Below are 16,581 nucleotides of genomic sequence, written 5' to 3' on the forward strand. Positions count from 1 at the left end.
AAAAAAAGGCATACATATGTAGCAATGTTTCATTTGGCACTTATATTTTAATCAGAATGTCAGTGGTAGTGACAAAATAATTCAGTTACTAAAAATTTACATAGCTCTAAATTCAGTCCTTGAATCACAGTTGGCCAAAATCATGATTTTGTCTTTCCCATGATGTATTCAGGTTCCTTGTATGGCCCACAGGTTATGTCTGTGGCTTTCAACCTAAGGAAGACATTCTGGATTCTAGCTTTATTCCAGCCCATATATGAAATCTGGAGTTTAGGATTCCTTCATTAATTTGTTACCACTCTACTCAACTGATATCCTGCCCAGCTTTTCTTCCAATGCATTCACTCTTAAGCTGAAAAGACGCATGCCGCTTGTTTAGTTAATAGCACAGCTGAATAAGTTGAAATGAAATCTACACTTGAAAACAGCATCCAAGCAAAAGTCTATTGATTTCATCACCGAGCTCAAAAGCCAGGGGTGCCACAAAATGTGACCTAAAGCTAATCCCAGTTTTTGGACCAAAATAGACATGGAATTTGTGAGTTTTACACTTTGAACTGCTTGGGTACACTTTAATTTTCTTTATTATAATTATATCTCTATCTTTCTTTCATAGAGCTCAAAGCAACACATACTGTCTCCTTCCCTGTGAGAAAGTTTCCCAGTGATTTTGTGAAGAAAAATTAGGCTAACTGTGTGGTAAGAAAAAAAATAACACAGCTGTCATGCTATTTCCCAATGTTCCATTCCCAGCATGGTTCAGAAAATAATTTAAGAATTTAAAATATTTTTTCTTAATTTTTTAAGGAACACACATGGTAGACAGTGCTTTAGTCCCCAGGGATTTTGTTTTTGTTTTATTAAGAATGGGACAGGCCCAAAGTTAATCAGCAAACATAAGAACTGAATGAGGACATGAATTGATTCTGGTGTCTTCCAAATATATTGGGCCTGTTAACTTCAGCCATGCTGCTTCGGAGAATTCTGTAGGCTGAAGACCAACAGATCTGGCATAACCAAAGGACAATAAATCCAAGAAGGCTGCTGTAACCATAGACCACAACCCACTCCATTGCATTCTTTCTGCTCTTGTGAAGGAGAAATTTTATTTTAAATCCAGGGACACCCTCTCCTGGTTGTTAACACCACACCAAGCAGAATGGCTTGGTGGAGAATCTGGATAACAAAATTGTGCTGCAGAACCTCAGGAGCTGCCGCATGAGACGATGTAAAGTTAGCTGCTTCCCACAATTTCTATTTATATCTCCTATCCTGAACAAGAAGAAGGGCCAGAAATCCAGGAAGAATTTCCTGGGATACCTAGACCTACTTCCAGTGTAGATATAATTGTACACATATATTTAGCAAATACATGCATAGTTGATATTAAATAAATAGATGCAGAGGGCTCAATGTGTCTTACAATCAGGTTCTGTTGCAATGATTTTATACCTTAGCAATGGCAAATAAAATAGCTTTGTACAAGCTGGTACTTTGCAAATGTTTGGTTTACCATTGATAGGATCCCAACCATCAGGGCGCTGTAAAAATGATGGCTATATTAGTAACATTAGCAGTCTTCCATTGTATGGCACTGGGACATTTTAGTTTAGGCCTCACTTAGTCTAGCAAAGATGATAAGGCTGGACTTCTTCATTTTGAATATAGAATATAGAAAGCCAGGGGTTAGCATTTCCAAAGCCACATGTGATTACCCTGTCTTGATCAGGCCACAATGAGTTTTTGTTGTTGTTTTAGTTTGGAAATCTATTTAAAAGCTAAATAATGTCAGTTGTCATCAGTTGTGCTTTGCTGTGCTATCTCTGGCACATTTGCTGGGTAAGTGTCAGAATCATGGTTAATGTTAATCCATACAGTGTCATGCCTATGCAGTAATTTCTAATAATGCACTGGGCTGTAGCTATTCACCATGATACCCAACCATAATACTATACAGCAATTGACCAATTCAAACAGTAATCATGCTGATTACTTTTGCGGTTTGATATTATACTGGCTAGATTCACATACCACACAAAGTTATGGTTTGCTCAATGTATTATCTTTGACTGGTTTCATGCTACATACTAAATGAAGAACAAAACACATTATGGCTTACTGTGATTTTGAACCCAGTCACCATGAAGCATCTAACCCTTTTGATTTTAGTACAGCAAGCCTCTGCTAGAAAAAGTCATTAGAAGTTCTGCTTTCAAAATGCCTTCACTTCATTTTTAGGTTCTGCTAGAGAAGCAAACATAAGCAAAACACACCAGCTGAGCACATAGATCTGAGCACATGTATCTATGGCTAAAAGCCAATGGTTACACACAGCAAATACATGCCGCATTGGCACATTTCTTTCTTTTATCAACAGCACACACATACACTGAGCATGATAACACATATATTATCAACATTAAACCCTTTTTTCCTGAAACAATAAGTGACAGCTTCTTGTTCCGCATAGAGGTATTAGAAGTATGATCTCTATGTATTAATGAGATCAAGAATGGCACCAAAGTAGTTATACCCAAGGGAATTTTGTTACATGGTTCATACAATATTGTAAACCATTATATGTTTTATTTGGTTTTGTCATAGCTTTATGTTACCAGAGCCATTGTGGATATATCTGTGGTATGTGGTTGAGCGTGACATGTTAATTTATTTTTTTATTCCTCACGTTTGTACAGCCATCCAATTCTAGTTTAATCGATCCACAGCTAATTAAACCATGCCTTAGAATGATGTATGAATCAGGTTAACACATTAGCCACACTAGCTGCCAAATGAATTTCACAATACCCCTAAAAGATCAATTACTGTAGATCAATCTCATATTGTTGATGGAAAGATGAGACTAAGAGAAAGATGGATTAACTAAGGCCACACAGTGAGTTAAGTCAGAAGAGAAAAGAAGCAGGAGTTTTACAGGTCACATACTTAAGGCATCCTGACATGGAAGATTTAAAGCATATTGTGCTTTATTCATGCTTGTAAGGCAAAATCAAAACTGTGCCATTAGTTGTTTAGGTCTGAATACCACATACTGAATGATATGCAATAAGCTAACTTAAAGAAAAATTGCCCAAGGAGATGATCTCTAGAAGCATGTTTAAACAGTTTTTAAAATCCCATAGCAAACCATGGAAGCAACAGTTAAGCATATTTTTTGCAACTAGCTTGCCTTTACATACAGCCATAGAACTGACCCCAGCAAAGAAGCAAAGCCTATGGATTCACTTCAGCATAGTCCATGAACAACATAATGGCCAAAAATACATTTCTCTGGATATTCATTTACAGTTTTTTCCTAATGCTCAAAGCACATGTTTTGTATTTGGCAACCAGACTGCAGAGCTCAACAAATAAATAGTTTTTATATTTGTTTTGTTTAAAGCTCACTTAAACAAGAGAGGGTTTTCCTATGTGGCCCTCAGGCTACAGAAAACACTCCCAAGGAAGTTCCTTTGATCCACACTCTCCCAGTCTTTACGGAAATTATGAAAACTCTTGGGGGACGTTCATGGCTGCCTAATGGGAGAGGAATTTTTTTGCAAGCTCTTGATTCATGTTCCTGCCTCTAGTTTAGAGCTGGTCAAGACCTATTAAAGTAATCAAATGGCATCTCCTACACCAGGGTTCCTCAACCTTGGGAACTCTAAGCTGTGTGGACTTCAACTCCCAAAATTCCCTGGCCAGGAACCCTGTCCTACACAATATGACTTCCTCGGAGGAAAAGACAGATTTTAGACAGTGAGAAGGAAGGAGAAAGACAAGAGAAAAATCTTCTGATTTAGAGAATGGAGAAGAGGAAGAAGCATCATGGAGCTAGTCTGGGCTCACAGCACTCTTCCAAGACAGCAAAACAACCCAAAATTGATGAACTTTTTCTACAAAAAAAGACAGTAAGAAAACTCCCCAATTCCCACCTCCAATAAATTTGAGGCTCTCGATTGGGATTTGCAAACAGAAATAGAAAAACAGCAACTATTGGAGTTTTCTACATCTCTTAAAGATGATTTAATAGACTGGTCTGATCTATGTCAGCCCTCCCCCATCACTCTTCCATTCATTTTACTAGCCTCTCTAGTTTCCTCTAAAGAAAATGACAACAAGATTGCACAGGGCAAGGACTGGGAAAAGCTGCTGGCACAAGATGGCTCAACCGAATTCATGGCAAAGCAATATTTGCTTACAGCGCAAACTGTTATTTCAGTGTTTGAGCAATTAGCCTCCATTAAAAACAACTTGGACCTGCTAAAAAGAGATTTTGAGGTCTTTGCACAAGAGCACACAGAAAGACTCTCTGCCTTTATTGAAGCCCAAACTCAAACAGATAACCTAGCTAAACAACACCCCTTAGGGCAAAAGAATAATAAATCACAAGCCAATAAAGATGTCAACCTAATTACCAATGGAGGTGTGCAAGTGCTCAAAGAAGTCACCCCACCAAAACTGACCCACTCTTTACAATTAAATCAGGTTGTTCTTCATATATCTAAGAATAGCCTCAATTCCATTTGCTGGATTTCTAGAAGGGCAATCATAACTTCTCTGGGACAGCTTCTTCGTTGCCACCAGCAGCAAATAGATTTGTGCACAGTTGAGCAGTTTCCAAGCATGCCTGGCAGTAAACAAATTTTACTGACCTTTAAGCAATCTACTATACCACACATGCTGCTTAAAATGAAATCCTTTCTTGCTACCCTTCAGATTGTCCCAATTAGAGCTTTTCATGATGAAGGGGTAACTCCTTTCTTCAGTTCTGCTGCTTTTGATTTGATTTGATTTTGATTTACACAGTATTAAGAGAAGATGGAAGGAATATATAGAATCACTGTATAAAAAAGAGTCAATGTTCAGCTATTTAAAGAGGGAGAATATGATCAAGAACCATTGGTAATAAAGGAAGAAGTTCAAGCTGCACTGAAGGCATTGGCAAAAAACAAAAAAGCTGCAGGAATTGATGGATTACCAATTGAGATATTTCATCAGATGCAGCAGTGGAAGCACTTACTCTTCTATATCAAGAAGTTTGGAAGACAACAACCTGGCCAACTGACTGGAAAAGATCCATATTCATACCCATTCCAAAGAAAGGAGATCAAACAGTATGTGGAAATTATCAAACAATTTCATTAATTTCACATGCTAGCAAAATTTTGCTGAAAACAATTCAACGTTTGCAGCCTTACATCGACAGAGAACTGCCAGAACTCCAAGCTGGATATAGAAGAGGACACAGTATGAGAGATATCATTGCTAATGTCAGATGGATCTTGGCTGAATGTAAAGAATACTGGAAAGATGTTTACCTCTGTTTCATTGATACCAAGAGGCAGTCGTTAGAATGAAAAACGGTGATAGCAAGTGGTTCAAAATTGGAAAAGGTGTGCAGCAAGGTTGTATACTTTCACCCAACTTATTCAATATATATGCTGAACAAATAATTCGAGAAGCAGGAATGTACAAAGAAGAATGGAGTATCAGAATTGGTGGAAGACTCATTAACAACCTGCGATATGCAGATGATATAACTTTGCTTGCTGGAAGTGAAGAAGACTTGAAGTACTTGCTGATGAAGATCAAGATTGTACTCAGCAATACAGACTACACCTGAATGTGAAGAAGATGAAGATACTCACAAATGGACCAATAAACAATGTCACAATAAATGGAGAAGAAATTGAAGTCATCAACAATTTCAGGCTATTCGGATCAACAATCAATGCCAAGGGAAGTAGTAATCAAGAAATCAAATGACGGATCATGCTGGGAAAATCTGCCATCAAAGACCTATCTAAAGTTTTCAGAAGTAAAGAGGTCAGTTTAAAAACAAAGGTGCGTCTGACTCATGCCATGGTCTTCTCAATTGCCATATGTGCCTGTGAAAGTTGGACATTAAAAAAGGAAGATAGAAGAAGAATTGATGCATTCAAATTGTGTTGGTGAAGATTATTGAAAATACCATCGACTGCCAGAAGAACAAACAAATCAGTTTTAGAAGAAATACAGTTAGAATGTTCCCTAGAGGCGAAGATAACTAGGCTTAGACTCTCATACTTTGGGCACATCGTCAGGAAAGACTGATTGCTTGAAAAGGACATGTTTCATAAAGTCAAAGGCCAGTGGAAAAGAGGAAGACCTTCAATGCGATGGATTGATACAATTACCACAACAATGGATGCAACATTGGAACAGTCAGGCATATGGTGCAAGACCGAACAGCATTTCGTCCTGTTATACATAGGGTCACCATGAGTCATAGATGACTCAATGGCAACTAACAACAAAGCCAAACATCAAGCCTGTTACTAACAACAGTATCCCTACCCCCAGTTCATCCTTGGCTAAGTCAGGACATGGGAATAAGCTGAATATGCAAAATGAGGCTAAGTTGGATATGGACAAGGCTGCTCTTATCAGTGCCTTTGGAGTCTTGCCCATGGTCGAGCAAGAAGATATTTTGCAAAGGCTGGACAGTCTTAAGAAAACTCTGCTGGCTACTATTGCCATTGCTGAGCCACTTATTGAGCTCATAACACCTAAAACATTGCATCACCAGATTTCATTGGATGAGAAGGAGATGGCCGAAACAAATCAGGCATTTTCAGGTGAGCAGAGGGTTGAGTTGCTAGTCCCTTGTAATGATCCTGAAGAGGGCCCTTTAGATTCCAGTAAGCCAGTATATGGAAGTCCAGTTATCAAAACAACTGTTGCTTCTAAAGCTCCTTCTATCCCAAGGCCAAAATCGGATACAGGGTGCTCTTTCAACCAACCTTGGTTTGATAGCGAATGTCATGCAGCTAAGAAACAACTGATTTCCTGCTTTAAGGAATATAAAAATGATCCTCTCTCTTATTCAACCCAGGATCTGTTGCTCCTCAAGAGGAAATATAAACAGCTGCTACAGGCAAAGAAGAGGCAAGCTCTGAGAGAGTCTTGGAATCAACTAATTTCTGCTACTCATTCTAAGAATTCAACTTTATTCTGGAAATGCGTAACTCTCCAATCTGCTTCCTCTAATTTACGAATCTCGTCTCTTAATCCTGCTTCAGCTGGGGAAGACCACTTCAGATCATTGTATACACAGGAGGAATCATTTCACTGGAAGAGGGAATCAAACTATGAAGCTCACTTGCTCCCCTCCTGGCCCCCTGTCTCAGGCTCTGAGATTATAAACCTGATTAAACAGCTGAAATGGAACAAAGCTCCAGGATATGACTTCATTCCAGCAGAGGTCATTCGCAACAATTTACATTGGTGAGCCCCATTTTGGCTTCCCTATTCACCTATATTAACAACTATGCTAAGGTCCCTGATGATTGGGGTCTAGCTTTGGTGATTCCAACCTATAAAAAAGGAGGCAGAGATTTTTCTGCCAATTATCGGCCCATTAGCCTTCTCAGTGTGGTTAGCAACTTATATGCTAGACACTTATACAATAAGCTTCTGGATTGGGTTATAACTGAGAATATCTTGGCTGATGAGCAGGCAGGCTTTCGAGAAGGCCACTCAATCTTTGATCACGCTTTAACTCTTCAACATCTAGTTGAGAAATATTCCTCTGGAGCTCGCTCAACACTCTATGCAGCATTTACTGACCTTAGATGTGCTTTTGATTTCATTGCTAGAGCCAAACTATGGGAGAAATTGAGCTCTTCCTTAATTGATAGAAAATTACTTGTTCTTATAGATAAGCTTTATGAAAATTCTCAGATGAAGGTCCAATGTAATATATATGGACATTGCATGTATTCTAGCTCCCCTTCTTTTTAATCTATATACTAACTCTCGTAGACAAACTGAATAGCCAATCTCTTCATCCCCCTAAACTGGGAAATAGATACATCTCTGTTCTTTTATATGCAGCTGATGCCATGTTGCTTTCTTGGACACAGATTGGCCTGAAGCAGGCGCTCTGTATGCTTGCTGAGCACTGCCGAGAAGAATGGTTGGAAATAAACTACTTGTAAACCAAGGTTATGGTTTTTGCCAAGTGCCCTAAGGCACATGTCTGGCGGCTAAACAATCATTTAATAGAGCAAGATAAGACCTTCAAATATTCGGGGACTGTTTTTCATGCCACAGGTAATCACAAATTCCACACCGACTATGTCAGCCTGAATGTACAAAAAACAGCGTCAGCACTACAATCTTTCTATTTCTCCAAAGGAGCTCAACATATACCAGCAGCATTTACAATTTTCTCAGCTAAGATCCAAGCTCAGCTCCTTTTTGGAACTCAGTTGGCCCCTACAGGTCATTCCTTTCTCTTGAAAGAGTTCAATCCAAGTTTCTAAGATCTATCTTTCAAGTACCTCACTCTGTCCCCAACATGGTGCTTTACCATGAAGCTGGCCTACTAAAAATAGAAACTTATGCTTGGATTTACACTTTTTCTTACTGGAATAAGCTTTCTTTTTTCCAGTTGGCATGGCCCCTTTGATTATGACTGACAGCTTTCAGTCTTCTTGGTGCCAGGCACTACACGCCAAAGTGCAATTATATGGCTTTTCAGGGGCAGCCATCATCTTGTTCGGCTATAAATGTGCACTAGCTGACCTCAAACAATGGGTCATCAATTTAGAGCTACAATCAGATTTATCACTTTTACCTAAAAACATTTGAGGGGGCTATTCTGCACATCTCCAACCAGCCAGATACCTTAGCTACAGAACGATTCCAAAATTTAGAAGGGCCTTATCTTTGGCTAGATTCAATGCCCTTCCCACAGCTGTTATTGAAGGGAGATATCAAAATATCCCTTTTGATCAAAGACTGTGCCCATGTGGCAGAGGAGTAATTGAAAGGATGGAACACATCATTTTATACTGTCCTCTCTATGAAGATGCTTGCCAGGAATTATTATCTCAATTTTTCACTAAACATCCAGGTTGTTCAGATTCTTTTTATCTCAAGCTGTTTCTATCAGCCCAATCTGATTTTACTTCATTGGCCGTAGCTAAATATTGCTCTATAATTTGTACAGCATGCTGCAATATCTCTTCTAATTTTTCTTAGATTTTAGAATTTTAAGTGTTTTTTTCTTTTATTCTAATCAGATGTGAACCTTCTGTTTTATTTGCTGGTCTATGACCGAATAAAAATTGATTTGATTTGAAAACTCATCTCTTTTACCAAACTTTTTATTGTTGAATATTGTGATGGTATTGTTTTTATGCTTATGTTTTCTAATTTTTATTTTTAATATCTGTAGTCTTCCTTGAGTATTGTATAAACAGACACATGGAGTATAAATCTAATCAATGATTCAGCAATCTGAAAACTTAACAGCATAGGAACTTTAATGCATATTTTTGCATCTAGCAATTTGTCAGAAAGGAAAGCACAGCACATATAGAATATATAGGGACCACGATGTTACAACCTGCAAACTCTAACTTTCTCATAGGAAAAAGTTAAAATAACAGTAAACTTAATAACCAGACTGGAGTACATCTGCTTTTTATGTCCAAAATGATTTGTCCCAGTGTATGAACTTGTGATTACCTTACTCACCTTTGTCCTGTCTTCAGACCAGAGACTTAGTTTGTCCTTGTTGCTTTATTGGCTAATGCATTTTCCAAGTCTGGAACCTTTGAAACAATATAGAACAAAACACTCAATGTTCGGACAAAAATTTGGAAGGACGACACTTTCAAACATAGTGTTTTGTTTTGAACTCAGAATATCAAAATGGTCATTCTGAGTTTGGAATATTCAAACGGGGGGGTGTATTTCTACTGCACTCAAAAGATTTGACAGCAGATTTTTTAAAAAAAGATTTTCCATTGCCTCTTAAAGAAAAATATAGCAGGCATTAGTTGACTCTCTGTCAGTGAAGCACCAGGTAAGCACTGGGACCACGCAGTGAGAATTTAATTAGGAAAAGATACTTCAATAAGAATATACATTATTGTAATATCTGGAATTGGAGATGACCATGTTTTGTACTCTTCTTTGGTCTCACAGAAAGTTGCTTATCTCAAGTCAGATTGTTAGTCCAGCTCCCTCCTGTCTACTCCAGGAAGAGCAACCCCAGCAAAGTTGGTGCCCCTTGACCTACTTTCAAATGGGTTCTGCAAGCAAGAGATTCCAAATACCCAGGAAGAGTTGCTTTCCACTAGTAAGAGAGAAGAGAGTACAGTAAGAGGAGTTCCAGAAAGTGGGGGGGGGGAGTACCAGAGAGGTATTTTTGGCTTCAGTGTGACCTACCTTGTGTCTTTCTGCAAAAGAAACGTGGCCCTCAGATAGAAAAGTTTGCCCACCCTCAACCAATACTGATGGTAATCATTCAGGGTTTCTCAGACCTCTCCCAAAATGGCTAGGGCTGAACCTGAAACTTCTGCATGGAAAGGATATGTGCTGTCACACAGCTACACAAAGACCTGGAAGCATGCTGGAACAACAGTCTTCCAAATCCTAGGAAGATAATTCATTGGAGGGGATAGTAACATCCCCACATAAATGGCTATAAGAAAAATGCGATCATCGCTCTCTTTGAACAAACACATTATCTAGACCTCAAAGAGAGGTTGATTGATACGGATGTAACCAATAGTGGCGTTGTGCGAAGTCTGGAAGCCATTTCATTTCTCTATTATTGCATTTATATTCTATCTTTCCTCTCAGAGTTTCTCCTCATTTCATCCTCACAACAATAACCCCATGAGGTAGGTAGAGAGGTTTGTTTATTTATTTACAAATATAGCATCAGGTCCAATAGCTAGGACTGAGAAACAATGGCAGGCCTTACTAAATCCCAATTCAACATTCAACAACTCAGCCACTACATCACTCCACTGGCTTTGTTCATTTAAGGTAGAAGTATTAAATTATTGTCAGTTCCTTTTATCTACAGTAGACCACCATACCCATAATATCAAAAGGCAACTTTGTAGCCTAGGAGACCTGGTACAAAAAGTTGTAGTAGGTAAAAAGCACTAATAAGTCAAGTTCCCCACCTTGCAAAATGAAAGTGTTTTCTGCCAGCATAAACCCACCATAGACTTGGTGGCCATGGTCAAGCAGTCATGGATTATTTTGACTATGGTTAGATAACTAGGCCACAACAAACATAAGCCATGTTTATAAACCATCAAGCCTGGGTTGATACTTTAGGCCAAAACCAAGGCAACCACATTACAGCATAGCACATTGTGTTGAGCCAAATTCAGTGTGAAACTTCTCTTTCAAATTTAAAATACTGATGTTCATCCAGAGAAAAACATTGGGTGCATCTTTCATAATACCTTGCACATATTTAGTAGGTCCATGAAAGGCTGCAATTTTGTGTAGCCTGAAGCTCACTGCTTGTCTAATCCTGTTAAGAGATTCCTTAAGAGTCAAAGATTTCAATTTTATTGATTACAAAATGTTTCCCATCAGTGAAAAAGAATTACCTGAAAATGTTGAGAAACTCCCTTCTCTACGCAAACCAGGCTTATCTGACCCTAGCATTATCTCAGCTTCTTCTCCAAATGAATCATCACTGCAATTTCACCAGTCATTGGGCATTCTTAGAGATCAGTTTCAACATGATTAGAATGAAGGACTCTAGGCCTGATAAAGCCTTGTGCACAAGTCTTTCAGCTAATAAGGGAATATTAAGATGTCTCTCAATACCAAAATTATGTTTTGTTTCTTCTTTTCGTCTCTTTTTCTGTCTTGCGCAACGCTTTCCACACAAGCTTAAAATAATGTAAATATCATTTTTACATTCTGTCATTTTAATAGTTAGATACGGAAGGATTTACATATATATGGCTAAGGCTAAGATACATACCATACAAGAAATATCAATCCATCTCAATCAAATAGTTATTGATAATTAACACTGTTGTGTTTTAGCATGATTCTATGCATGTCTATTTAGAATAAATCCCATTTTTTAGAGAAAAGATCAGCCTAATCATTTACATTTATTTATTTATTGCACTCCTTATTTTATACTACAGTATAAAATGAAACAACACATACTGTACATAACAATGAATCATCATAAGGAGACACATATTTTCCACAAAGATCTTAACCACTGGAAGTTCTGTTGATGAGCTTGAACACTACCTTTCTGAATATCAGAGAAAGGGCATTAAACAAATTTCCTCAGGAAGGTGAAGGTTGTTCCAGAGGATTGGGGCCATCATTGAGAAGCATTAGTTCTTTCCCATTTAATCTCCCACAGGGGAACCCTCAACATCTCTACATAAGGCATGTGGACTGAAGTAGATGATTCTGCAGATACCTGGGTGCCAAGCAACATAGGGGTTTAGAAGTTAAAACTGTAGTACTCAGTCAGAATTAGATACTCAGAAGCCTACTGGCAGTGTATTATGTGTATAGCAGCACCCACACAGCACAAGGTGGGCTACTGCATTTTATACCAATGGCAGTTTCCAACAGTCTTCAAAGGGAGCTCCATGTACAAGGCAGTGCAGTAATCTATGTGAAAAGTGATGGGTATGAGCCCATAGTCCTCTCTGTTAGTTTCTAGGTAAGGGCACAGATATATTCTCACAGCTTATGCTGAATTATTCCCAAAGATCACTACATGGTAAGGAATGGAATGAGAGAATATTACATGTAGTTCTAATCTTCTATCATGGTTTTGTTTATTAAATCCACACACTTTACTGGGGGCATTATTTTCCCTATTTCATTGCCAAATAACATAAGGCAATGAAAAGGGGAGGTTTTAATCAAGGGATTGGAAGTAGCAGAAACATTTGGCAGAAAATGATCGTGTAGGAAGGTTTTTATGGAAAAAATAAAACCCCAAGATTTTCTTTATCAAAATTATGACAACAGAGTTATAACTTTCATGACGTTTGGCTTTATCACTGGACATGTATTTCGACTTCATTTTTTTATTTAACCCAACTGATCAAGTCCCAAAACCATTATGGGTACAATTAAAAAGTTACTTTATGATATCTTGGCACTGAGGTTGGTTGGTTGGTTATTTGTTTGTTTGTTTGTTTGTTTATTTATTTAAAAGACTTATGTGGCTATCCATCTCCCATATAACTCTGGATAGTTAACAATTTAGTCAATATCTACCATATTTGCAATATTAAAGACTACAGGGCATATTTGAAAGAATTCAGAATGGAAGTGTAATGTTGACTTTTATTCATATGTTAAACATACGTTTTCGAATAATCCTAGTCCGGAAATTTTAGGTAAAACTATTCAATTCATAGACTAATAGGAGTTTTAATACTACAGTTCTGCTAATTTCCAATCAAGTTTTTCAAGCACTCAAATTACTGCAAGAGGAATTGGGGTATCTAAAATTATGGTATTGCAGTATATCCAATCAAAAAACCTTTTGATTTCATAGGTTAATCCAAATGCATTAGCAGGATCTAAAAATCCTGAGTTACTGTAAGCACTGAAATGTGTTATGGATGATTCCAAATTAACAAGTATTCCAAAGAATTCCAAGAATTTTGGAATAAAGGATTGGGATTCCTCATAAGACAAATAGGGTTTAAAGGTCTTGAATAACATATGTTTCCTATTATCTTAAGATGATGTTAAGTCAGCAAAAAACATTTTTTCCCATATTTATTGGACAATTCAGAAAATGTTTCAAAAGGGCTGGCTTATACTGGAAGTACAAATGGAGGGAATCCTTGTGCATATGCTAAGGGCTTGCCACACCACCATCCCATTTTGGTTTGATAGCTGTAAGTTCCTTAATATGGTTTTGCAAAGAATAATTTTTTTAAAGATGTGAATGTGATTTTGAATTACATATACTAAATGTATATGTAATTACATTACATATACTAAAAATTTAGAATCCATTATATGGACAACTATGGATCTATCAAACATGAGGCATAGAAAAGATTATTACTGTTTTATAATGGAAAGACAGTGCCATCCTAAAATTTATAATCTTGGATTGATATGTACAGTATTCATGCTGTGCTTACAAACTGGCTTTTTACAGATGTAGTGGAAAGACTGATCAATATTACTCAGCGTGGTCAAGGTTTAATGCTGTGATTAAACAATGAGAAGCTGTTTTCTGCATGTATGTTTTTTGTGCGTCCTTCTTTTTTCCCATTTTTATTATTTCCAACCCAACATAATGTTGGAAAGAAATCATGCAAAGGGGTTCAGGATCCATCAGCAGGAAGACTCCAAATTTTGAACACAACAGGATCAAATTTGGTGTGGTGGGAAAGACAGCAAAAGAAATACCAATTTCAAAACTGGCCCCAATATGGCTGAGGGTGCAGAGAAAAAGATTCCAGGAGAAAAAACACCCCAGAGCATCCCTAAGGGAGAAGCAGTTTGGTGCTAGCTTGGAATGTTGCTAACTGCTCAGTTCTACCCACACCACCACCACCTTTCTCCATAGTCATGTGATCCAGAGTGAAGTGTACTGTATGCAGTTCACCCCAAAATGCAGATGCAACATGCAGGTAGAGCGGAAGCACACACACTGGCAACACATTTGCACCCGCTCTGATTAGATACGCATGCACACAGAGAGACAGAGGCAACACATATGCACTGATCTTCATTATACCTTTCTCTCTCTCTTCCCTCCCCTCCCCTCCCTCACACACATTCACGCACAGAGAGGCAATACATTACTTTGTTACACAGAAATGTGCTGGTGCTGGCTGCTGGTTCCGCTGGCTTCAAAAAAAAAAGGGTTGGACCAATTCATGGAAGTCATGGGGATCAATGGCTATTAGCTTTGATGGTCATGTGCTGGGGGACATGGGGCCTTCCTTGTGCAGTTGGTTGGCCCCTGTGGAAACAGACTGCTGTACTAGGTGGGCCAGGGCTCCAATTCAGCAGGGCAACGCTTATATTCTTATGTTTAAGGAAATACAGATGCCTCCCATGTCCCTTGTGGTAAAGAAGTTGGAAAGAATCTGAGAAGCCTATTCTGCTTGCTTTCCCTATTTTGTTATTCTTTCCACTCCCTTGGAATGCTGGAGAGAAATTGTATTTGTTTATCTCTGTCTTTCTATCTATCAGCAGGATAACTCTCTGAAAACTGAACAGAGTGGGAGGAATTTGATGTGGCAGGAGAAGATGGAAAAAGAGAAGTTGAGTCTGAAAATAGGCCAGATCAGGCCAATGGCTGCAGAGGAAAAAAATCTGGAAAAAAAATTCCACAATGCCTTTCTGTGGGAGATGCGGTTGATCAGCAGCTCAGAATGTTGTTGACTGTCCCATTCTAAGCTCCCTGGTCACGTGACTCACAGTAGAGCATACATCTTGGGCACACGTAACGTGTGCACATATAAGCACACACAAACACACGTGCAACACAAGTCACCCCCCACACACAAATATACCACATTTATTTCATTGGACAAAATATAAAACTGATGCTTCCTATGGCAACTGCTGGTAAAGGGGTTGGAAAGAATTCTGGCAATCATTCTCTACATGCTTCCCCTACATTGTTTTCTGTTTGCTTTGGTTCTAAATCTTTGTTCCTTTATATATTACAGCACTTTTAAAAAAAGAAAGGAAGTGATCCTGTAATCCTGTAATTCTTGACTTAAAGGGTTAATTAAAAAAATTAAACAAATGGAAATAATCTCTATACCAGCCACTTGGTGAGGACAGCAAAATGCTAACAGGTAAGGATAAAAAGGGAGAATAACTGAACTTCTCCAAGTCTTCTCCAGCTAAAAGGTACATTCCACCTAAGCCACCATGAAGGCAGGACAAACCAGGCCTGAAGCTGCAGGTTGATATAATCATGTTCAGGGAATACCTATTTATCTGGATAAGTTTAAATCTCCAGGGCTTGATAAAAAAGGAGTATATTCATGATCCAAACAACCCTTTATGTATTATATTTGAGAAATCCTGGAGAACTGGTAGTGCTGGATGACTGGAGGGGGACAAAGGTTATCTATATCTTCAAAAAGGGGAAAAAAGAAAGATTCAGAGGAGTACAGGACTACTCATCTGACATCAATACCTGAGAAAATTGTAAAGGAAATCATAAAAATACTGCTCTGCAAGCACCTTGAAAGCAGCATGTTAACCATCAGTAGTCAGCATGGATTTGTCAAGAACAGGTCTTACCAGACTAGCCTGATTCCAGTTTTTTGAATGGGTAACTTCTATGGGAATGCTGTACCCATGAAATAAATCTGACTTCAGCAAATTATTAGGTAAGATAGCTCATACTATCCTGATAGGCAAGCTAGTTAGTGGATACATGGAATGAAAATCGTAGTTTAAAAATGCTCATCAATATTCCTCATCAAACTGGAGTGAGGTATTAAGTGGGATGCCACAACTGGGCCCTATATTTGTCACTTTTTTTATTAATGATTTGGATGAGGTAGAGGGAACACTTATTAAATATAGGTGGGATAACTAATATCCTAAAAGATAGGTCGTGATAGCTTAGAGAAGTGGCAGAAAATTACAGATGGCCATTTAACTGAGACAGATGCAAAGTTCTTCACTTAGGAAAGAGAACTCAGTGGGCAGGTATAGGATGGGGAATGCTGTCATGCTCCCAGATCAAATGTTCCCAGAACATCTGATCCAACTCGCATGCATGAATGGAAT

At 38.2% G+C, this 16,581-nt stretch overlaps 1 long non-coding RNA gene across 2 annotated transcripts in view; it reads left to right on the forward strand.

Moving 5' to 3' along the window:
* LOC134488089 (uncharacterized) overlaps window positions 1–15,678 on the forward strand; it is a 122,897-nt gene extending 107,219 nt beyond the window's left edge. For both annotated transcript variants that reach the window (XR_010066929.1, XR_010066928.1), the window contains exons 2-3: window positions 617–699; window positions 15,019–15,678. This is a non-coding gene — a long non-coding RNA (uncharacterized LOC134488089). The remainder of the gene's footprint in view (window positions 1–616; window positions 700–15,018) is intronic.
* The last annotated feature ends 903 nt before the right edge of the window (window positions 15,679–16,581 follow it).

Source organism: Candoia aspera, chromosome 1, assembly GCF_035149785.1.
Source record: "Candoia aspera isolate rCanAsp1 chromosome 1, rCanAsp1.hap2, whole genome shotgun sequence".
Classification (NCBI taxonomy): domain Eukaryota; kingdom Metazoa; phylum Chordata; class Lepidosauria; order Squamata; family Boidae; genus Candoia; species Candoia aspera.